Source organism: Triturus cristatus, chromosome 7 (genome assembly GCF_964204655.1).
Source record: "Triturus cristatus chromosome 7, aTriCri1.1, whole genome shotgun sequence".
Taxonomy (NCBI): domain Eukaryota; kingdom Metazoa; phylum Chordata; class Amphibia; order Caudata; family Salamandridae; genus Triturus; species Triturus cristatus.
The window spans coordinates 442,746,591-442,771,135 of record NC_140590.1 but is presented as its reverse complement, the minus strand read 5'-3'; positions in this window follow the sequence as shown (position 1 = coordinate 442,771,135).

Genomic DNA, 24,545 nt, shown 5'->3' with positions numbered 1-24,545 from the left:
ACAGCCCCCCAAACAGCCCCCCCACACAGCCCCCCACACATACACAACCACACACACATACCCACACCCCCCCCACACACACACACATCAACACTCAACATGTGCACACACACACTTACATGCCTCCACCTCAATGTATACCACTCAAGTCTCAACCTCAGTGTTTCTCATAATTACTGTAGAGGGAGAGCACTCAAAGTGAAAAAGTGGGCCAGTTAAAGGGGAGGTTTATTGTAGCATTGGGAAAGCATGGTGAAAAATAAAATCTTGACATTATCTAATCAGTATTTGGACAGTACAACTTTAAATAAAAGGAATAGCAGGAGTGGCTGGCTCATTGTGACATTTCAGTTTTAGCTTCTTTAATTTTATGCAATGCACATATTAATCATTAATCATAACAAAATACAATCTTCATCATTCAAATTTAGAAAACATTATTCTTAATCCCTTATTACTTTGACTTCGCCATGATGTACCCAATTTATAAAATAATGCAAAGATTTCACATTTCACTGTAGCCAGAAGCAAGCCATTAACTTGTCGTATATGTAAATGTATAAAAACTAGAAACAATAGTTCTTTCCAAGCCATACCAAAACGTGTACAAAAGTCAACCAAGTGCAAAAGAGAAATAGCAGCTGAATTACAAAATCTGCAATTTAGCAAGGCATTCGTTTTTTCGATATTGCCAATTGCTTAGGTCTCCCATTTCATTTTCTACTGGGCTTGCCACAGTCTTAATCCTAACATTCATTTTCTAATATCCCTAGATTGAATGTGGTTTAAATATCATTGCAATTTGCTTATATATTTTGTATTAGCTATAGGGATATACATTAATGAATTTACACATCCTTGCATATCTCTTTCTAGAAATACTATATGTACCAGGTTTATTGCAAATGTTGTCGAGTTTACTTTTGACTAAAGACAGATTTTCTAAGCCACTTGGTTGCAAAATCAGCTTGATTTGTTCAATATTTTGTTGAAATGGGTAAATACAATGTCAATGATTACTGTGATGTGTGCAGGTCTGGCAACAGCTATACCAATAAATACAATCTGAACGTTTGCCATAAACTGTGCCACACAACCATGCCAGTGCCAGTCAATGCAATGTTAATGTATGTCATAAACTGTACCCGCACAGCAGAGCCGATACCAACAATGACTAGATCAATGTATGCTCAAATAACAAGATCTATATAAGTCATAATCCATACTCAAATAACGATACTGTTACCAGTAACAACTATGCCAATGTACGTTATAACCTATGCAAATTTAACTGTGTTAATACAAGTAAGAACAATGTCAATGTATGATATGACAACCGTATGCACAATCTTAAGGATGACAACAAAAATGATGCTTTTTGGAATGTAGAAAATTGCTTTATTGTATCTCATGAACTGTATATAAAGGCGGCCTAAACTTTGTACACCAAGAGACTTTGAGTAGACGCATTCTATCGAGGTTCTCCCAGCCACAGTGTTTACTTAAACTAACTTGTTCCTGTTTTGCCAAATGCCTCTTGTCTTTTCATTCATTTAAGGTAAACTCATATCCAAGCAACACATATTTGAGTAACATTTTGGCGAGCCGGATACGAAAGATTGGTTCTTCGAGTTGGGCTGCTGTCTAAGGAAAGACATGGTCCAAACAGATTCATATCTGTCCAAAAAGATCGGTGAGCAGACTCCATAATTGATTAGAAGGTCTGCTGAATCCATGGGGCGGAGATCCATCCGGAGTCAGCCGTCACAGGGCAAGAGACTACATGTATTCCACATGTGGCGTATGGCAAAATAGGACAAGCACGTAGACCACATTTCCTATTCTCCTACTCAGCACACTAGAAGAAGGCAAAGGTAGCTACCTGATCTTGGGCGTGAGCAGAAGATATGTCTCTCCCCGGGTATTGGCAAGAGATAGCCCGACCTTGCGCTTGGAACAGGATTCGCCTCATCCCCAGGTGTTAGCAAGGGATAGCCTTACCTTGGACTTGGAATAGAGTTCGCTTAGTCCCTGGGTGTTATTAAGGAATAGCTTGTACCGTTGGGCGTGGTGGCAAGTCAGCACGCATAGGCTGTGGGTGTGATGGCTCAGTGGACTAAAGCAGCCACTGCAGGGGCCTGTGTTTGACCTCCTGTTCACAGGTTCAAATCCCGGTGGGTCCACTCAGCCTTTCATCCATCTGAGGTCGATAAAATGAGTACCATTGAGTGGGGTAACAATAAACATCTGTTATTCAGTGCCAGGACACCTACGGGTAATCGTGCGCTTTACAAATACAACTGTTATGTTATATATAGCCAACATCTCAAACTTATTTTTTAGTCACAAAAGTTCTTAGTGCTATTGATTCCACACTGGTAGTCTTTAAAAGAAGTGAGAGGCGTTCCCCTTTTTCTCTCCACTTGGATCACTGGGCATTAGATAGTGATCCAAGTGGGTCTGATATAATGTGTAATTCATAAATTAGGGAAAATTCGGACCTTGATGAATCAGGTGTAGCTTGTGTCAGTCTACCAATAGAATCCACAAGGATCCCAGTAAAAACCTACCTTGGATTAGGTACTATAAAAATGGTAAAGTCCTGGACTAAAGATTCCTAGCAAAACATTTGTTTTTCTAGAGTCCCCTCACTCACCTAGGGTTGCCCCAGGGTGACATGCTTCATCATAGGGGTCCTCCCAGGCATCTACTGTCTGGGGCGTGCTGCAACTTGCGTATTTACGTAGGAGCACTTTTTTATCTGTACAATGTGTAGTGCTGTGCATGTGGAGTGAATAAAGTGAAAAATGAATAAAAATTACCTAGATAGTGAGCCCTAACTTTATTCTGCTCCTATCTGGTAAATGTTAATAAAATGGGGCTAGTAACAGAGAACAGTAACAATTATGTGAAGCTGTCCCTATTTACTTTGTCGACATGTTTCGTGGTTACCCCAACCACTTCCTCAGGACCACACAAGGACCAGCCCTGTGTGTATGATATATTTTTATACAGCAAACGTACTAGGTCTGCCTATTTGGGTCCATACATACGTTTCCCTTGTGGAAAAATATTCGTAGTCACCTTAGGATGATGTATTTTTTAGAAAGTAATATTATACTTCATGGTGTTGCTGGGGCGGAGGGTCTCTAGATACTTGTCTAAGAAGCACCTCCAGCCGTAACGCCTACTGTCTCCCAGGAACACCGCATACTTATGTGTGGTCCTGAGGAAGTGGTTGGGGTAACCACGAAACATGTCGACAAAGTAAATAGGGACAGCTTCACATAATTGTTACTGTTCTCTGTTACTAGCCCCATTTTATTAACATTTACCAGATAGGAGCAGAATAAAGTTAGGGCTCACTATCTAGGTAATTTGTTTTCATTTTTCACTTTATTCACTCCACATGCACAGCACTACACATAGTACAAATAAAAAAGTGCTCCTACGTAAATACGCAAGTTGCAGCATGCCCCAGACAGTAGATGCCTGGGAGGACCCTTATGATGAAGCATGTCACCCTGGGGCAACCCTAGGTGGGTGAGGGGACAAACAAATGCTTGTCTAGGAATCTTTAGTCCAGGACTCTACCATTTTTAGAGTACCTAATCCAAGGTAGGTTTTTACCGGGATCCTTGTGGATTCTATTGGTAGACATATCATAGTAGGAGGAAAAAACCTACCTCCCTATCCTCCATCTCCCTTCTCTTAACTCAGTAGATTGTGTCAGACCACACGGGGGCTGATAGTTATCAGGTTATTCCTTTTTCTCTGCTTAAATTGTTGCTAATTTTTGTCAACTGACCCAATAGTGACAGACTATCAGGCTCACCTGGGCTCTGCGTACTATGCAGAGTATCCCCTCTCCACAGGCTGCTCTGCGTACTATGCAGAGTATCCCCTCTCCACAGGCTATAGGCATTAAGAGAGGGCCCATTTTTAGACAAAATAACTATTTTTTCTGTCAACCTTTTAGTCTCTATTAGTTGTTTTCCATTTTATGCATTTTTGATGTTTTGCTGCTGTTGAAATTCTGCAAATCATACTGCATATTTAAATGTCATGTCGTATTAGTAAGTCGATGCTTTCGAAAATAATAACCCGTTTTTCTAATCAAAGGATCAGGTTTGTTAGTTTACTGTTACATACCAACTCCTACTGCACTGAACTAACCATTGCCCTTTGTTATAGCATTCATTGCCTTTTTGTCTCTGTTCATTGTTAATCAATTCTTTCGGTGCATCTGTATTTAATGATCTCATAGGTTTCCGGTATCACCCCATGTACACAAATCCCCACAGTTGAATTGTGATTAGTTACAAAACTCTTGAAACAATCAACATTTTACAAAGGCCTCAACGATAAACTAGCTTCTCAAACCCTCATGGAGACTCCACTAGACCACATGCAGGCCAAGTTCCCCACCCAGGCCAGAAAATTAGAGAAAAATTGCAGCAAGTGGCACACCCACACCAAAACCCACGCATTTCCCTGGCCTGAGGAGGACACATTGGATACCAACAGCATAGAACACACAAAGATGCACATACAGATAAGGTATACAGGACATATGAAGGCTATACAGGTGATCCTACTGGAACTGTAGGCCATCTTCAAGGTGGCCCTAGCCTATAAGAAAATCCCTGAATCCATAAGTAAGGCCTCTGTACCTCCCGCACATACACTGGCAGGGATGGGCTCTCAATAATGGCGACCTGCCCAGTTGCCGCCACATTGGTTTACACCAATCCACTGGTCGAGGATGCTGCTGACACCCACCCACCCCCGGCAGCAAGTTGCTGGGCGGGGAGGAGAGTCCCAAGGTCTCCCAGCCCAGGTAACTTTGGCCCCGGGCCAGACCGGTACCAAGCCTCCTCGGGGTTCGACTCCTCACCCATTGACCGCAACCTAGCGGGTACGAACAAGGAGCGCATACTTCTGAGCACCCCACCAAGAGCCATAACGTAGGAGGAAGGTTTGTAGCCCTCCTAGAGGGTGATTCTACCGGTGGAGGAGAAGAAAGTCCCCCAAGATCCAACTCTGAAGGGGGAGCTGAGGGCTACACTCCACCACCTGCAGGCCTATGGCATGGAGGTAGCATCAGGGAGTGGGATTGAGACCAATACATTGCCTAGAAGAACAGCAAGTAGCACCAAGAGAAGGAGGCAACCTAAGTGGGTGTTAAATAAAAGGTGAGAGTTAAGTATGGAGAGAGAGAGAGAGCTCTCTCCTGGGAAGCTCAGCAAGGAAAGGGAACAACTCCTCCTTCCACAGAGGGAACAAGAGCTTGGCCTTGAGCTCCATATAGAGATGAGTCAGGAGGGAAGCCCCTAACCGTGGCCCACACATCACTTGGCTACTGATGTAGGAGAGGACTGACCAAGAAATAAGTAGTCAAGAAAGACTGACAGAGACACAATTGAGACGCGGAAGGTACAGCATGGCCCCTTTATGTATGCGCGAGAAGAGTGACAACGAGGGCATCCACTGCTCCCTCCGAATGTGCTTGTCAGACAGGCACACCCTTAGAGAGATATATACAGAGAAGATGACAAGCCCTTCGCATGGCCTTTTTGTCATCTACTGGCCTGCTGGACTGAAAGGAAGGGCCACAAATATGACTTTCCTTGGCCAGAGGAGGGATCCTTCAAACCCTAGGATATTGCCAATGCGGAGAACTGCCTCCTGCATGGAGGGGGTGATCCATATATTAGTCTGTCCTGTCAAGTGGTGTCAATCCAGTCCTGCACCCTTGAAAGTGGTTTTGAAGTGCTGCTCCACCAGAATCCACGCATCGCCATTTATACAAAGGACTCAGACCTAGCACATCTCCTTCACTGCAGACGCATCACTGCAATTGTGAGGATCGACTCAGAAGCCTCACAGACTGTGCAGCACATTGACTTCATTCTTAATGCCGCCTTACCATTGTGCAGCTCAGAACCAATCATCGCCTTCCTTGGTGGATCGTAAACAACGCATCGCCTCACCTACAACTCACATCTCTCATCTCAGAAGAAACCTTGTCTTGTTCATTATAATTCTTACCAATAAAAGGCTTATCCAGTGGAACAGAAGCAAGCTTTGTATTAAGAGTGGTATTACCCACTCTATTTCCAGTAAAGCTGTTGACCAGATTTTGTCAAAGTCGAAGTTGTCATATTGCAATGCTTTTCTTGTGAGACAACTCCCAAAGACCTCTATGTGTCTTTTTAGGAGCCCCTCGGGAGTAGATTTAGTCTTGGTGGGAGAGCCCCGTTATGAGTAGGTCTTCATTTGCACAATAGAAAGAGGCCCAATTCACTTTATACCAGTGGTTACGTTCTGATAATCTTGCTGCAGGACAATTGTAACCCCTTGAACTGAAGCTTCCTAGATGAGAAATTTCTGTGAAAACCAATAAAGGCTTGCACACATCAGCAAGCGCTAAGTAAGCAGTTAGGAAACCATACACACCGGGGGAGTACAAAATACAGACTCCGTTAGCAAACCAGAGAGGGCTGGCCACTCAACCCAGCCTCTCGAGACGAGGACACACTCACCTGCGTCACACAAGGTCATCATTTCCGACCGCATCTGGGCCGCTTCCACTGATTGTAATACTCAAGAGAGAAATTAAACGTGCAAAGCGGGGGAGAAGTCTTAGTGTTAGCCTGTAGTGATTCATCAGGGAGCCATGCCACTGAAAGCGGCAATGTAGCCTGATTCTCTTCCCTCGATTTTCAGTCACTTCAATGTTGGAAAATGCACCAACAAAGTGCCATTAGCTGAATTCAGCAACGGCTCCCAGAACTACTTCTCAGTGATCAAATAAGTGCAGGTGAAAATACTCCGCTTAATCATTGTCACATTCTCTGGCAATCTCTGCCATTGCTCTGAGTCAATAAATAGTGTAACTCAGCCTGGTTCTGAATTTGAGGCCCTGCACTCAGCATCCTGAATCTGCCATCACTGCTATAGCACTTGTAGAAGGGGAGGAGCTCCGCCTCGGAAGTAGAATCTCAGCTATAGTGCATGAGGGGAACTCCTACAGCCATCGATAGCAGACCTCAACCTTTATTATGCTAATGATCAGTTACTTTATATGTTACCTTTTGCAGTAACTCATTGTCCCTTAAAGCATTTGAGGAGTCTACCACGCTCTCATTTTTCACAAAGTTCTGGTCTTCAGCGACATAATTTACTAAGGACTGTGTCTGACAGTCTTTTTATCATATTTATCATTTCTTATTTAGATGCTATTTCCCCCTTTTGATTTAACCACGTTTGGCGTACTATTGTCCGGAATATTTCTGTTACTAGTTCAATATTGTTATCTGAGTTATTGACAATTTTTTCTAAAAGTTTCAATGTTGATCCCAATAAATTGTGAATTGCCAGCATCATTGAGGAACCTATCAATGGGCAGCTTCTCTTACCCTCGGGCCGTGGTGGTGCTTGTTTGACCTTTCTCCTGGCACAGTGTTTGGCTCCCTGTCGGTCCGGTCTCCCGCCGCCGCCTCTACACCAACAGCGGCCGCGGAGCGGACATTGGACTACATTACCCAGAGTCCCTAACACCAGGAAGTCGCCGCCGATGCCGTCTTTCGCGCCAGGAGGCGCATAAGAGACGGCTCTGATTTCGGCTGAGTGGGCAGCTTCTCTTACCCTCGGGCAGTGGTGGTGCTTGTTTGACCTTTCTCCTGGCACAGTGTTTGGCTCCCTGTCGGTCCGATCTCCCGCCGCCGCCTCTACACCAACAGCGGCCGCGGAGCGGACATTGGACTACATTACCCAGAGTCCCTAACATCAGGAAGGCGCCGCCGACGCCGTCTTTCGCGCCAGGAGGCGCATAAGAGACGGCTCTGATTTCGGCTGAGTGGGCAGCTTCTCTTACCCTCGGGCCGTGGTGGTGCTTGTTTGACCTTTCTCCTGGCACAGTGTTTGGCTCCCTGTCGGTCCGGTCTCCCGCCGCCGCCTCTACACCAACAGCGGCCGTGGAGCGGACATTGGACTACATTACCCAGAGTCCCTAACACCAGGAAGTCACCGCCGACGCCGTCTTTCACGCCAGGAGGCGCATAAGAGACGGCTCTGATTTCGGCTGAGTGGGCAGCTTCTCTTACCCTCGGGCCGTGGTGGTGCTTGTTTGACCTTTCTCCTGGCACAGTGTTTGGCTCCCTGTCGGTCCGGTCTCCCGCCGCCGCCTCTACACCAACAGCGGCCGCGGAGCGGACATTGGACTACATTACCCAGAGTCCCTAACACCAGGAAGTCGCCGCCGACGCCGTATTTCGCGCCAGGAGGCGCATAAGAGACGGCTCTGACTCCCGCCTCGCGGGACGCGCGCGGGCGGCGCCGGGAGAAGCCCGGGACAAGGGCGGGACCGTCTGTGGCCGTCCGGGGACGGAAGAGGCTGGGCTGGGCCCCCACTCTAAATCGTTGGTACTGATGTTCTGAACACTAACCAGGTACTGTGATCGTGTAGCAGCGTCACCCACCACCTGTTGTGGTTTTGGACTGGGTTGTGCCTATTGACTATTTCCTGCATTAGCCGCCCTGCATATGTAAGGTGTTTCTGTGTCTGGAACCCCTTTTCTACTTACTTGTTGGTTTCAGATATATACATTTGTTGCTTATTGTATACTCGACCGGGGTTTGTGTTGTCCCGCCTCACGGTCCGGCCCTGTACAACTAATGTCAACCCGTTCAGGTAAAAGTCTGAGGGGGAATGTGGGGGGCATGGCTGGAACCATGGATCAGTTTATTACCCGTGTGGCCAATGTCATTGACAAAGAAATATCTATGGCTGAGCGGCGGCTATCCGGAAGCCCATTCAGCGACAGACGTTCCTCGATTGGCCCGATAGCTCAGATACCTTCACCGGAACATGCTTTGGTTCCACTTTCGTACCCTCTTGGCCCCTCTCCTCCAGACCATCCTCGTGTGGCGGCCTTGAGAGCCAATATAGAAGTGCTTGAAAACTTGTCAGATACGGCACTTAATGCCCAAAGCCTTGTGGCCCCAGTTGTAGCAGTAAGCAAGCCAGCTACTGCTATTGCCCATTTGGCTGTCCCCACCAAGCCCTCAACCATACCTAACCCGAAATCTATCATGGTACAGGCGGATAGCCACCCTGCCCCCCTAAAATATAGAAAACTTACCACCTTACAAAAAAATAGATTTTCTAAAACTTGTAAAAATAAGAGGCGGGCGGCTGTTAGGAGGAGCTTCCCCAACAAGGTAACTGGAGGGGAATCTAGTCTATTCCAGGAAGATAAAGAAGAGGACACCGTTGAGGGGAATGCAACTTTTGCCGTCAATACCCAAACTGTTGGTAGCTTAGAGCCCCCTCCCTCAGATTCATTCCTGGCAAAAAAAATGGAGGAAATAATGAAATCTCTACTTCTGCCAGTATTAGATAAAATTAGAGGGCTATCCGAGCGAATGGACAAAATGGAGCAGTCAACCCTAGATAATTTTTTCTCGTTAAAATCTTTTATAAAAATGCAGTTAAAATCTAGGGATGACAGCTTGGGTAGGGGCTCTGACAAAAAGGTGACGTCTACTGCCCGACACAATTTAGCTCCTACAGTTGATAAACCAGTAGTTATGGAGGTGACTCATCACAACTCGATCTCTACGGCGCTTGTCGACGGCACTTTTAGCACCATCGGCTTGTCCTCCATTAAGCCGGCTGAGAAACTTAAATCCCCCAAAGCTACATCCAACATTTTAGGCAAAAAAACTGCTTGTCCCCCGGCATTGGCTAGCGTAGGTGAGAGTAATTCTACTAGTACTGTTATATCTCCGATCATGGAATCATCAGAAAATGCAAAAGCCCATGTGTTGTATCCAGGCGAGGCCCCTCCTGGCGGGAGAAACTCTATTATTAATCTTCCCCCTGAGTGCAAGCCCTATGTAGTCGTTTTGACTGGGGTTCCCGCCCTTAGTCCAGGCAAGAAAGAGTCTTATGCTGAATTGTTTAATAAGACCTTCTTTTGGCTCAAAGAGAATAGACCTCTGCCCGAGTTTTGGGGGGGCAGGATATTACACGTACGTAGAGTCGGTTGGATTGGCTCTAGGGAAAAAGTTATTTCTGCCGATTGTATTATAGTGAATTTTGAAGATCCAAGGATTGTCAGTTTTATATGTAGTGAAGCTACAAAGGAACATAGTCTAGTAGGAAGCCTGGGTTCAATTGGTACCTGTGACCTCAGTTATTTTTATCCCCCAATTTTGCCAGGGCAGACCGGTAACCATATGAGGGATGGTCGGGACCGCAGACATATTGGTGGCTGTATTTCTCAATCCAGCCTATTTAATAATGGTCCTGGTCATTTGCAAGGTCGATTGTGGAATGGTTATTGACAGGTAATTTCCCCCATAAGTGAGCTGTACGCTGAACCACCTGGGGAGCCTTTATTAGATAGTTTACCCCTTGGAGAGCTGCAGGTGAACTCCACAATCTCTATCCTTCCTCCTCCCTCCCCTATGTCTAGGGGATACCCACAGGCGTTGTCCCAACTTAGTGGGGAGACGCCTGTCGAAAATCTTCGAACTTTCTCTACTGTGGTACCATTTGTTGGCCACAAGGATATTGTCATGGACTGCACTCCCTCTACAGGAGCCTTTGGTTTTTTGGCACGGAGAGATTCCCAACAACCCCCTGAAGGTCATAAGCTGGAATATTGCCGGCTTAGCCCGAAATATAAGTATCCCAGACTGGAACACATTTATCGAATCCTTTTCGATTTGTTTGTTCCAGGAAACTTGGTGCATGGATCCACAATATAAGCTGGGATACACTACTTATTTTGCACCAGCTGTCCGACCGAATGGAGGCAAAGGGCGCCCCTCCGGAGGACTGTTAATTTGGGTAAGCACTTCCTTACGGTATTCTATTAAAAGTATAGTCACCAATTCCCCAGACCTTTTGAGACTAACAGTAAGATGTCCGTCTGGTGGAGGAGTGCTTGAAATATTTAATATCTATGTTAGAAGCACTAGAGGTGGTCTATCTATTCTAGCCACATCTGGTATCGACGAGGAACTCAAGCGCTGTGGTCCAGATTCCCTTGTCTTATTAGCTGGGGATTTTAACTGCACATTCGAACCTCTTGCTCTGGAAGATGTGCTGGGCATTGGTGAGGATGATGCAAGGAGAGGCATTCCTCCTTTGTCTATCACTCCTATTAGAAGATGAACCCAAAATGCAATAGATCTTAATGCTCTTTGCCTGGAGCATGGTCTTAGAGCAACAAATGGCAGATCCAAATCAGACCAAATGGGGGCACATACGTTTAATAGAATAGGGCATTCCTCTAGGATTGACTACATTATGCTGAATTTTCGGCTGTGGCCTTTCCTGGTGGATATGGAGGTTTGGCCTTCTATTGATAGTGACCACAATCCTCTAATCCTGTCTTTGTCCCAACTGTGGAAGGGTTGGTCTCCTCCTCAAACCCCTCATGTTTGGAAAACAACCCATGAAGTGCGCCCTTCCAATTGCGGTAGGCGCCTGAAATGGAAAAATATTATTGATAATGAGGCCAAGATGTTGGAGGTACAATCTGTGATGGCTAATATCATACTCTATCTAGATTCCCCCTAATTCAGTGTACACGATGCACCTGCAATTTTTGAACAAACTACAAAGGCTATAGGTGAACTATTCATAGCCCCAAATGATGGGAAGAGGGCCAACAAGAGTGGCGGCAGGAAGGGTCCTGCTGGGTGGTTTTCAGTGGCATGTCGCTTGGCCAAACGGGAACTCTTATTGGCAGTTAAATCTAAGATTAGAGATCTGATTTGTGCCGCAAGGGGTAATTATAGGAGGGTACTTTTAAAGGCAAAGTCAGACTGGGAAGATCAGTTTTGGTGTGACCTGAAGGCTGCAAGTCTTAGGAAGGACGCCAAGGGTTTCTGGGACCTACTTAGAAACAGAGAGAGACCTGTGGACACTCTGATCACCTGTAATGTACCCGAGAGTGCGTGGGTCACCCATTTTTCCCAACTCTATTCAATGACCTCGGTCCAGGTTGAAAGCATGAGAATATGCCACCCTTATGCTCATTTTCAATCTATGGATGAGATTATGTTTACACCCAAGGAAGTGGTGGAGGCGATTACTTCCCTTACGCCCAATAAAGCTGCTGGTCCGGATGGGATCCCAGGAGATTTGCTACGCATCAATCCTGAGGAATGGGGAAAACTCATCTCCGCCCTACTGAATTCCAGCCTCGAAGGGGCATCCCTGCCGACCTCTTGGAAGGGCGCTGAGGTCGTTCCTATTTTTAAAAAAGGATGTCGTAACGACCCAGCTAACTATCGCCCAATAAGCCTGCTAGATACCTCACAAAAAGTGGCAGGAAAAGTGGTTTTGGCAAGGATATTGCAATGGGTAGAAGAAAAGTGTGTTCTCTCAGACTTTCAGGCTGGTTTTAGAACAGGCACGGGGACAATAGAGCAATATATTCACCTTTTGATGTTATACTGGAAGGTGGTTCTACTGGGCAAAGGCAGTCTGTATCTTGCTTTTATCGACCTACGGACTGCCTTTGACCTAGTTCCCCGTAGCCAATTATGGAGTGTGCTCAGCCAGGGTTGTGTTCTTGCCCCCACTCTGTTTTCATTGTATGTCAACGGAGTGGTGGAGCACCTGCTACAACAACCTGCAGATGCACCAACCCTGGCCGGTAGAAGAATACCTACCCTTCTATTTGCGGATGACACCCTCCTGATTTCTAAAACCCCAGTGGGTTTGCAGAGTCTATTATCCACCTTTAAGTCTTTTTGTGATGTGAGAGGGTTAGTTATTAATACAGCTAAGACCAAGTATTTGGTCCTTAACCCCCCGAAAAGGTTGGCCAATCCACCATCTTTGGCCTCCGTTACCCCCGAAAGAGTGTCAGAATTTGACTATCTTGGTATCCGCCTCTGCGACTCCATGAGATGGAAGTGCCACCTTCAAAAGATGTTGCTGACCCACAAGAGGGTGGTGGGTGCCTTGCTTAAGGAACATCGTGCTTCAGCATTGAAACCCATTGCTCCTGTCCTTGATATATATAGGGCAAGGGGGGTTAGCGCAGCTCTTTATGGGGCGGAACTTTGGGGCGTCCATAAGGTTGACCACTTGTCCCGCTCAGAAAATAAATTCCATAAAGATCTTATGGGGCTCCCCTATAGTACCCCAACTCTTCCACTGCTTTTAGACCTGGGCACCCGGCCAATTAGTGATCAGGCTAGGCTCCCACAGCCTTTGCACGCCAGTCTTTCCGACATGGAAAGGCTGTCAGAAAATAACTTTGGGGGACCCTAGCAAGGCCCCCTGCCTCAGCGGTCTATGGTCAGTGGTTGGTCGAGGGGGTACCTAAGGTACCCCCCTGTAAAACCCTGCACCCCATAGTGCCTGCCACAGACTGCAGGAATTTACACTCAGCCCCATTTTTCTATAGGGGCATGTATTACAGCCGTTTTACGGCAGTGACACGAGCTCCCATAGAGAACAGTGTCAATCAGACTGAAAAGTGTTCGGTCGCATCGTAATCAGGGGGTTGGAATAGCTGACCTCAGACATAATAAGTCCCTTAACTTTATCTTCAAGACATCCATCTTTCTTTACATTTGTCATCTCTACTTTATTCAATGGCAAGTGTTTTCTGCATTTATTTCATTTTCTTCCTTTACTATCTTTAAAAAGTAGTTGGTAATAAAACTCTTGCCAAACTTCATTTTCTAAGCCAAATTGAATTGACAAATTACTGATTTTAAATTGACCTAATATCCGCCTCCAGGTTCTCTTGTAGGTAAAGGCAAAATGTAAGACCTGGTGCAGGCACTCTCGTACAAATCAATCTTGACTGGTCTTGACAATTTTAAAAAAGCATTGGCGAAGCCAAGAGGTCTCACCTATGGGGAAGCTTTTGGCTTTGATAATGTGTTTTCGCAATGTTTAACACTAGCGTGGCTGCTATTCATCATGGCTAAATGTTAGTGGCATCGAGTATAGTGTCATAGACAGGAATAGAATGCCGTACACTGGAGTGGAGTGTGCAGAGTGAAGTGTTGTGAGTAGCATAGAGCGGAGTGACGCAGAGTGCCAATGAGTAAAGTGTTGTAGGGTGGAGTAGAGTGTCATAGAATAGAGTGGAGTGATATAGAGGGGTGTAAGTGTAGTGTAGTAGAGTGTCATGGAGTAGAGTAGAGTGTTGTGGACTGCAGTAGAGTGGTGTGGAGAAGAGAGACATAGAGCAGAATAGTGTATAATAGAGTAGAATGAGATAGAGCGGAGTGGCATAGATTGGCTTACAGTGGAATTAAAGTGGCAAGGAGTGACATGGAGTGGCGTAGAGTGTTGTAGAGTGAAGTGTCATAGAGTGGAGTGTCATAGAGGGGAGTATTGTCGAGTGGAATACAGTATTGTAAATTGGAGTGGAATAGAGTGGAGTGGAGTGGAGTGGAGTGACGTGGTGTGGAGTAAAGAGGAGTGGCGCAGAGGGGAGTTGCGTAAGGGGGAGTGGCATAGAGTCTAGTGTCATAGAGTCAGAGAAAGAAAAGCAAACACCAAACTCCCTGGAAGACAGAGCCTTACATTTGACCTTTGACATTTCACAGCAAATGTGACAAGATAAAAACTAAATTTAAAGGCCGGCTTATTGCTCATTCACTTTTTAACTCCAGCAAGTTTATTTTGGGGGTACTTGAGCACCCCTCACTTACCTATTTCCAGCACCTATCGAATGGCCCTGAATTAGAGGAAGAGAAGTGTTTAAGTTATGCTATTAGTAAAGAGCACTGGCCAAAATAAACAAGCTTGCTGACAGAACATTTTTCCTTATAATCTTAACGACAGATAAGCAGTGAACCGTGCACCCACATGCCCTCCAGGAGTCATCACATACAAACCCAATGAATACAGTGCCCAAAAGAATAGAGACAAAGGTTGATTTCAAAGTTTTTTTTCTTTGTGTTTTGTTTCTTCTGTTCTTTTCCCATGACCAAACTAACATACTACTAAGTGAGGTCCACTATAAGAGCAAATCAAATTGTTCAGGTGCTTAATAAAAGTTTTTAATACAGACATACAATCGTAAAAGTGTGCAGTAATTAAGGGTACAAGGGTGCAATCCATATTACTCGACAAGGCCAACAGATGACTAAACATGTTCTTTACATCTTCATTAGAAAGGGGCTCCCTTATTCATGACATGACTCTGTTTAGTTGGGCCCTGGTAATATCCTCATTCGAGCACTTTTTATCACTCCTCAAGCTATAAATCCACTGTTGTTCATATAATAAGAGTGGTATGGTCATGTCTGGGTGGTGTGCTGCAGTTTTTAAATGTTGTACCACTCAATTTTATCTGTAAAATGTTTCTTGTCAAGAAAGTATCATGTAATCTTGATATTATTTCTTTTACATCTTATTGTGCTCTGGTGTTCACTGATTCTGGTTCTCATTTTTCGTGTGTTCATCCAGAAGGTTACAAGGGCATTTGATCATATAAATCACAATCGTTGAATTGACATCGGGAAACCCTTTCAGTTGCCAAGGAGTTGTGAGTCCTAAATTCAATTTTTGGTTTTCTTAGTGAACTGAAACACACTATTACTACACTGGAAATGGCCCCTGATGGGAGCCATATTCCAAGGGGTTGATGGCATGATGGTCTTGTCGTTTTTTTAGGACGTGTATGGACCAGAATGTGACAGAAACTACACCCTTTGTGAAACGAGAGCATGGGTTCTTCAAATTCTGAATTGAGGGGTTTACTTACAAACCCCTTGTGCCGCTGGTGAGTCACTTTCTAAATGGGAAAAAGTGACAACCGGTGGCTCAATGGGCTTGTAAATAAGCTCTTCAGTATTTTCCAATGTTTGTTGACTGCTATTTTGAGTTCAAGGGAGCTAGGGCAGTGTGTTTTTACACAAATCAGTTTATCGGTTTCCTTTCTAGTCTGGGGAGTGAGTAACTGTTACTTATAATTATTAGATGCCCTCTTCTTAGCATTTCTGATAATTGCGTGTAGGTAAAGTTTTTCACTTAACCTCTTCCTGAGTTTCTCAGCATGTTTCTCCCATGTTCCGCAGTAGGCTGTTTCTCTTGGTAGCTATGTAAAATACATATGTTTTCAATGAGCCACCTTCTGGGTAGATTCTCAGGTCATGAAAGAACAGGACTCGAAGCTCAATTGTTATAGTGAATGCCAAATAAGGATCAAGGGCATTCAATCATTCTCAAAATATTTTCACTTCCTTGCTTGAGCATCTCCAGATAGGGGGAATATCCACAATGCACCTCTTCTATAGGACAATATGCTCTTAAAATGGATTGTAGACATAATAAATAAATCAGGTATCAAACGAATGTACATGCAGGCATGCCAGACTGGGAGTGAAGGTTCTTCCTATGAAAGTACCGTGGGTCTGTTGGAAGTAGACTCCCTTTTTAGTTTTTAATCACACCTAGGTCCATACCAATAAAGCTAAATCCCATATGTTTACCCTAAGGTATTTTTACATCTGAATTCCTATTCTATTCAGTAATTATAGTTTATCAGGAACTTCCTCACAACTTTGAGGTTCAGTCTGCCCTGGTAGTACCTTCTTACCAAAGTGGGGTGAGCTTATGGTGAAGCATGCCACATTAAATCGGTGAGGCTTCCTCATCCCGAAAATGGGGACCTGTTATTCTTTAGTTAGGGTTATAAAATTCAGAAATGTACCTTATTCTGTATTCATTTGTGCCCCATACTCATTGGATTTAAATGCATGTTCCTCAAAGCATGCAAAATTAATGTACTGGCAGAGATACTTAGAATCAGTCTTGCAGAAAGTTAGATGACAGGAACCCGTTTCAAAGAAATACAGCATGTTTACTGTTGTGAAGTAGCATACAGGAGACAACTGAAAATACATGTAGTTTCCTGGGCTGCCCCACGAAATAGAAATACAAATATTCTCAGAAAACGAGAATTCTTGGAATAAGAGCAAGTCAGAGAGGTGGTAAATAGGCTATACTCCACATGGGGGGACAAAAACATGTTGGGCAGCCTAAAACAAATAAAACCAGTAAATAGAAAGCAAGCAAATGTGAGTTACAAAACACCAAGCGAATGATAAGCAATGGGTGGGATGCATTCATAGGGAAGGTTTCAGCTTGTCTCCAATATGTCTTTGTATCCAGGCAGCTGTGCTATATTGTAGTCTTCGACCAAACAAGATAGAACGCTGTTAACTTAATCAATGCTCATAGGAGAAAGTCACCAACCTGTCACAGTTCATTCACAGATCCCAATGAAGCCCCGAACGCCAACAGCCTAGATAACAGCAGCCAACTGACAGTGTTACAGACTGTTTTGCAGGGTGGTGAATTTGCAGATGGAAACACCAAACACTCTGGCCTCTGTTTATCATTTTTTCATGCAGTCACATTGCTGCCCTGCTCTTCATGAAAGGAAAGGGCAGGAATGTGCCATATTTAACATTATATAGCACCCTTTTGGTTGCCTAGAGCCAATGCAGACACCTTTGCCTCATGGGGCGATGGTGCCTGCGTTGTAGGCAGGATTGTTTTTGTGCAGGAAGAGACACCGTCTTTCACAAAACAATCATTTTCCAATTTCTATGTGTGCTGCACAATGCAGTACATGCAGAAAGATATAAAAATGAAGAGAAATTAAGATATTTTTCCTAGTTATGCCTCACCTTGCGAGGTGTAGCATTTTGATGCATTCCCAGGTCTACCACTAATGGCAAATCTGGGAATACACCAAAATCCATAGCTTAATGTATGGAAACACCCTCGCTCCAACCATGGAATGCCTACCTCAGGCAGAGGAACGCAAGGCAGTGATTTGCACTGCATTGCAGTACTCCAGATTTATCAAGCCATGCAGGGCCATGCAAGGTTCTGTGGGGCACTTTGCAAGTGCACAACAACCTCCTCTGCCAGTGTGAGCCCTAGCTCCAGACACACCACACGGGGGGCAGAGCCGTCATTGTGGAAGGCATGCACAGCCCTATTAAGGTGAAGGTCCTACTACTCCTCCCACCACTCCAAATGCAGACCAGGCCTAATCAGCTCAGCCCTGACTCATCAGACTCCTGGAGCCGCTGCCCTTCTCCAGCCCCTGTCATCCAAAAGCCAGACATGCAATACACAAACCTAGCAGAGGCACACTGGATGGTTAGGCAAGAAAATACCTACTTTCTAAAAGTGGTATTTTCAAATACAGAATACAAAAATCACCCCCACTAAAAGATGCATCTTAACATTCTGAGTTCAGGCATACTAAACTTTATTTTCCCATCTTGTTCCCAGGGTCGGTTATGTTTATAAGATGTTATAAACAAACTCCCCATTCTGGCCTATGGAAACAGATAGCCTTGCAATTGTGAAAATCGAAATTGGCAGTATTTCACTAACAGGACATGCCATACACATCAGGGCATGTCCCACCTTTCACATTCAACACACCCTGCCCTCAGGGGTACCTTGGGCCTACCTTGGGGTGACTAATATGTAGAAAAGGGAAGGTTTAGGGACTGGCAAGTGTGTGCACTTGCCAAGTCGACATTGCAGTCCCAGACTGCACACAAGCTCTGCAATGGCAGGCCCGAGTCACATTTTACAAGCTGCTCATGTGGGTGGCACAATCAGTGCTGCAAGCCCACCAGCAGCATTTGATTTACAGGCCCTAGGCAAACATAGTGCACTATACTAGGGTCTGACAAGTAAATCAAATAAGCCAATCATGGAATCACTATTCCATAACAATACTTTACAAAGGGAGCACTTGCACTGAATAGCGGTGGCAAAGTGCCCAAAGCATCTAGACCAGCAAAAATGGAGTCCAACTCACAGCAAAACACAGGAGGTAGAGGCAAAAAATAAGGGAGACCCACACCAATGGTGCCAGGTCTAACACCAAGACATATCCATTGCATCACATCAAGTATTTTGATGCATTCCCAGGTCTACCACTAACGGCAAATCTGGGAATACACCAAAATCCATGGCTTAATGCATGGAAACACCCTCGCTCCAACCATGGAATGCCTACCTCGGGCAGAGGAACGCAAGGTAGTGATTTTCACTGCATTGCAGTACTCCAGATTTATCAAGCCATGCAGGGCCATGCAAGGTGGCCATGCATGGAACAGGAGGCAAGCTCAGTTTCAAGCCCTTGGAGATCTTCCTCAAGCGAGGGACACAGCAAACAGCAAAGTCCTTTTCTCCTTTCCTTGGCAGCAAGTAGCCACTGCAGACCAACCCCAGAGTGCAAACAGCACAGGGGCAGTATTCATCCCCAGATTCTCCAGCTCTTCTCCTTGGCAAAGGTTCTTCTTGATTTCCCAGAAGTGATCTAAAAGTCTTGGGTCTGGGCCCCTCTTTTTATACACCAAAATCCTTTGTCCTCTGAAGACAGAGAGTATCTGTTACCAGCCAAAACCAGTTCTGTGGGGGCACTTTGCAAGTGCACAACAACCTCCTCTGCCAGTGTGAGCCCTAGCTCCAGACACACCACAGGGGGGGGGGCAGAGCCGTCATTGTGGAAGGCATGCCCAGCCCTATTAAGGTGAAGGTCCTACTCCTCCCACCACTCCAAATGCAGACCAGGCCTAATCAGCCAAGCCCTGGCTAATCAGACTCCTGGAGCCGCTGCCCTTCTCCAGCCCCTGTCATCCAAAAGCCAGACATGCAATACACAAACCTAGCAGAGGCACACTGGATGGTTAGGGAAGAAAATACCTACTTTCTAAAAGTGGTATTTTCAAATATAGAATGTAAAAATCACCCCCACTAAAAGATGCATCTTAACATTCTGAGTCCAGGCATACTACACTTTATTTTCCCATCTTGTTCCCAGGGTCAGTTATGTTTATAAGATGTTATAAACAAACTCCCTATTCTGGCCTATGGAAACAGATAGCCTTGCAATTGTGAAAATCGAAATTGGCAGTATTTCACTAACAGAACATGACATACACATCAGGGCATGTCCCACATTTCCCATACAACACACCCTGCCCTCAGGGGTACCTTGGGCCTACCTTGGGGTGACTAATATTTAGAAAAAGGAAGGTTTAGGGACTGGCAAGTGTGTGCACTTGCCAAGTCGACATTGCAGTCCCAGACTGCACACAAGCTCTGCAATGGCAGGCCTGAGTCACATTTTACAAGCTGCTCATGTGGGTGGCACAATCAGTGCTGCAAGCCCACCAGCAGCATTTGATTTACAGGCCCTGGGCAAACATAGTGCACTATACTAGGGTCTGACAAGTAAATCAAATAAGCCAATCATGGAATCACTAATCCATAACAATACTTTACAAAGGGAGCACTTACACTGAATAGCGGTGGCAAAGTGCCCAAAGCATCTAGACCAGCAAAAATGGAGTCCAACACACAGCAAAACACAGGAGGTAGAGGCAAAAAATGAAAGGGAGACCCACACCAATGGTGCCAGGCCTAACACCAAGACATGTCCATTGCATCACATCAAGTATCTACCATAATCATCCTGCATATCGCCAAATATGGCCCAGGGAACCCACCAATATCCTTCCCATACTTTTCACACAGGAAAGAAAAAACAATATATTTCCACCCACACAGATGACTCATTCAATCAGGCCCAGAGGCCAAGATCTTCTCATATTTCTTATTGCATCCCTTAACTCGGTAGACTTCCCTTTCCAAGGGCCTACAGTTGTCCATGCTATCCACCCAATCCTGGTGTAGAGGTAGTGTCCCCGCGCCCCATTTTCTAGCTATATCTTTTTTCCCCACCATGCAACCTAAGTTCACCCTTAGCTTATGATAGTGGGTATGACAGTGCAAGCCCAGGCTGCAGCTTCAGTGATAACCCAATTGTTCTGCTAGAGTACCCTGCACCGCCTCCCCAAATGAAGTACCATGAATTTTAAGCCCAGCGGTGCAGGGGAACACACCCTATGACTTCGGGTTCTTCCTGTTTCAGACCTACAGAAACACAGAGTCTTCTGGGTGAAGTCAGAGATCAGTTTATTGGCTGCAGACCAATTACAGGTATCCAAGAAGTACAACAGCATGTATGTTCTTAGGAGACTGCTGAAAATCACAGAAACGGGCTTCTCCTTAAATACAAAATATCATGCTTCAGGCACACATTCCTTGGTTTACGATATGGCCATATACATGTATACATTTCAAACGAAAAGGCAGAGTCATGATGACCATCCCACATTCCAGTTAAGCCAGCCCACAATTATTTACCCAGCAAGGCTCAGATCCCACATCAGATATCGATAGGCCCCAATAAACATGAGCATCTCCTGTTTGGAAAACAAGCCATAAAGCAGGAACAGTCAGGTGCGAAAGAGATTAGCTGGAGGCTCGTGTAGGATGAAAAGGCTTTATGGTGTGTCAAGCCCTGATGCTAATCACAGGTGGCCAGAGGACGGGGAGCTCGTGAGACCGGACTGGCCTGGGGCAGCGGAGCCAAGCTGCCCAGGTCACAGAAAAGTCAAAGGAAAGCACATGTGCTCTAAAAGGCCCATATTTGCTTCATGTTATGTAGCCTATGTGAGGGCAACCATAAGATGGCCACCGCTCTAAGATGGAACCCACGTAGTGATGTATAATAACGTATACACAGTGCATTCATAGCTAAAACGTTACACAAAGCACTTGTACATACCGCATTGACCATTCGCGGTTCGCTAATACCGGGATAGACAGGGGTAGGGCCCTGCCTCCTACGCGGTCCCAAATATTAAAGTACGACACAAATCTCTCAAATTTCGGGCAGCTCCAAGTGTGTGTGTGATAAAAGGTGCCCTCTTGTCCACATTCCCTGAGGCAATCAACACTCACAGCCCTGCCAAGTCTATGGAGCAGAATACGCATGTAGTAAACTCCTCTGCCAGAAATAGTAACGCCCCTCTTCAATCTTCCTAGTCTAAGTACCCACAATCCTGGGACCATCTATCTGACAAACCACTCAAGGGGGTTTTTGTATTCCTCATCAAAGTCTGGTATGCTAGGGAAATCAACATTTCCCCCACTGTCTCATCTAGTGGCCTCATCTCCAGCAGTGAGTCTTCCTGTGTCTCCTCATCTGTGGGGATTCTATGAGTAAGGGAAGCCCGCAGCTGAGCATATTTCAATCACTGCACATTGGGCATCAGGTATTCTGCCTGCAAATGAGCAAATGGGACCACCCTATTGAAGTTCCATACTTCTGCCAAGGTTGAAATGCCAATTTCGTCCTAACCGTGGAAACCCATCAATGCTGTCACACGCGGAAGTCGGGAGCCTTTCCACAATGGTGTTCTTGGGGTCATTCTAGATCCCCAACCCATCTCCTAAAGTATTTTCCTCCAGGTCCTAACCACCGTTTCAGTAGTTGGACAAATAGTCTGACTCAGTCTGCATCCGTACAGCCAGTGTAAGTAGCCTCTGGTCCCATAGACTGTCGGTCCTGTCGGAACACTGGATCCCCCCATGGGCCCAGTGGTTCACCGTGCAGACCTTGCAGCCTCGTAATATGTCCAAATGTTTGGGAAAGCAATCACTCCTTCATACTTAGGCCTCTGGAGGGTTCGCAATGCAATTCTAGGCTGCCCGCCTGCCCACAACAGGCTGCGCACCAGTGCATCAATCCATGCAAAGAAAGTGTCCATAATGCCACATAGCAAATTTTGAAGAACATATAGGAAATGGGGGAGCTAAAGCCCATTTATGCTGCACTCTGTGATCTTATATGGGGTTTTTGGAAGGAGTGGGTGAGGGGATAGAGGCACCAGCCCCACTGAAACTGCTACACGCCTAAGACCTCCAACGTCCTTCAGCATTCCTATTGAGACACTGAGTAGCCGCTGCCCACGCTGCCCCCATGGCACCAAGCAGCCTTGGGTTCTCTGATGGCTCCCGGTCAACGTGGCAAAATAAAAGCCAGGACAGACCACAAATGGTAAGGCTCAGGCAGTATCTGAACTCGAGGCCTCAAGGAGGCAAGAATGCTCTGACCACTTCTGCGGGCCTCTCCAGTGCCTCTCCTGCAGCATCAGGGATCAGACTCCCACTGTTCATGCAGCTTCTCGCAGCTCATGCAACAGCTGCACTTGATTAGCAGAATTCAGAGACAGCAGAGCACAAGTGTAGTCACTAGGATGTTGATGCACCACTTCACATTTGAGTGTCTGAATGAGGTCAGAGTGCATCTCTACATTCCTGGAGGGACAGTGGAACATTTCAAATTGCTCATGTCTGTTGGGGTGGGAGACCTCACTAGGCACAACAGAAGAACACGACCTGTAAGGGGCGTAGAGCTGATGTACAATGGTCTGTAGACAGGAAGGACATGAAAACAGAATACTTAGTCCGCTCATAAAGAGATGCATTTGGAATAATGGTAGTAATTGTGGTAATTCATGACATTATGGTGCACACCGTGGAAAAATACTGGCATGTACATAATAGGGGTAATGTGTGCCGTATGACGGGCATTCGAAGCATGAGGTTGCATAGAGAAGGTAGAACACTGACTCAGGCATAATGGTGGTAAATTGTGCTATATTGTGAGCATCCATGACATCATGGTGTTTACCATTAGTAAAATGTTTCCTTTACTGAATAGTTGTAATTCCTAGCATATTATGGGGTAATTCCCATACCTAGTATACTGTTGGTGCTGGCCTGTTGTTGACATCCATGGGATGTAGATGCCCATCCTTGGAATAATGCTGATCCTAGCACCACTGTGTTAATTCAAGGTAACATGTCTGCATCTATGGCATAAGATGTTGTAATGTTGATGTCTGGGAACTGAACATGTACTAGCTAACAAGGAAATTATAGTATTTTATGACAGGTGCTGTGTCAACCTCACAATTATAAGCTTATGTTAGGAGAAATTGATATTTGTTTAAAATCAAAAGATTGGCTTCAAAAATTGTTTATTTTCATAAAATGACATGTTGACATTTAAAAACAAAATATATTTAAGGATGACGATGTTTGGCTGATAATCCTTTCTTTTGCCTGGGAAATAGATTGTAGGACTAGTGTAACCCATCGACTCATTTAACCTGCAGAGTCTGTGCAGCCTGAGAGATAGGTTCAGAGACGTTTTAAGGCATGGGCAAAGTGGGCTCTGGACCAGGGCCTCCACCTTTCAGGGGGGCCTTGTTTAGGGTCAGTCCCACTCTGTCATGAGTTCTAAAATAACCAGTCTGTTTACTTAGCTTCGTTTTTCTTGAGCCACCACAGGCTGTACAGCCGGGAGTGAGAGAGGGAGGGAAGGGGAGGAGAGAGGGAGGGAGGGAGAGAGAGAAAGAGAGAGAGAGAGAGAGAGAGAGAGAGAGAGATATGCCAATTTTATTCTTGTTAGATTTCTCAAGCGTCCTAAGTTTGGTTGCCTTAGTTCAGCATGTGCCAATTACTGTGCAGGAAAGATTGGCCTGGTGGGGTCTGTCTGTGACTGCACCATCCCTGTGGACCTGCTGCCAGGCGGTGCTATCACAGCCTGCTGCCTCCTCAGTCTGGATACCTGTTGCTCGCAGCCCAGGCAGCA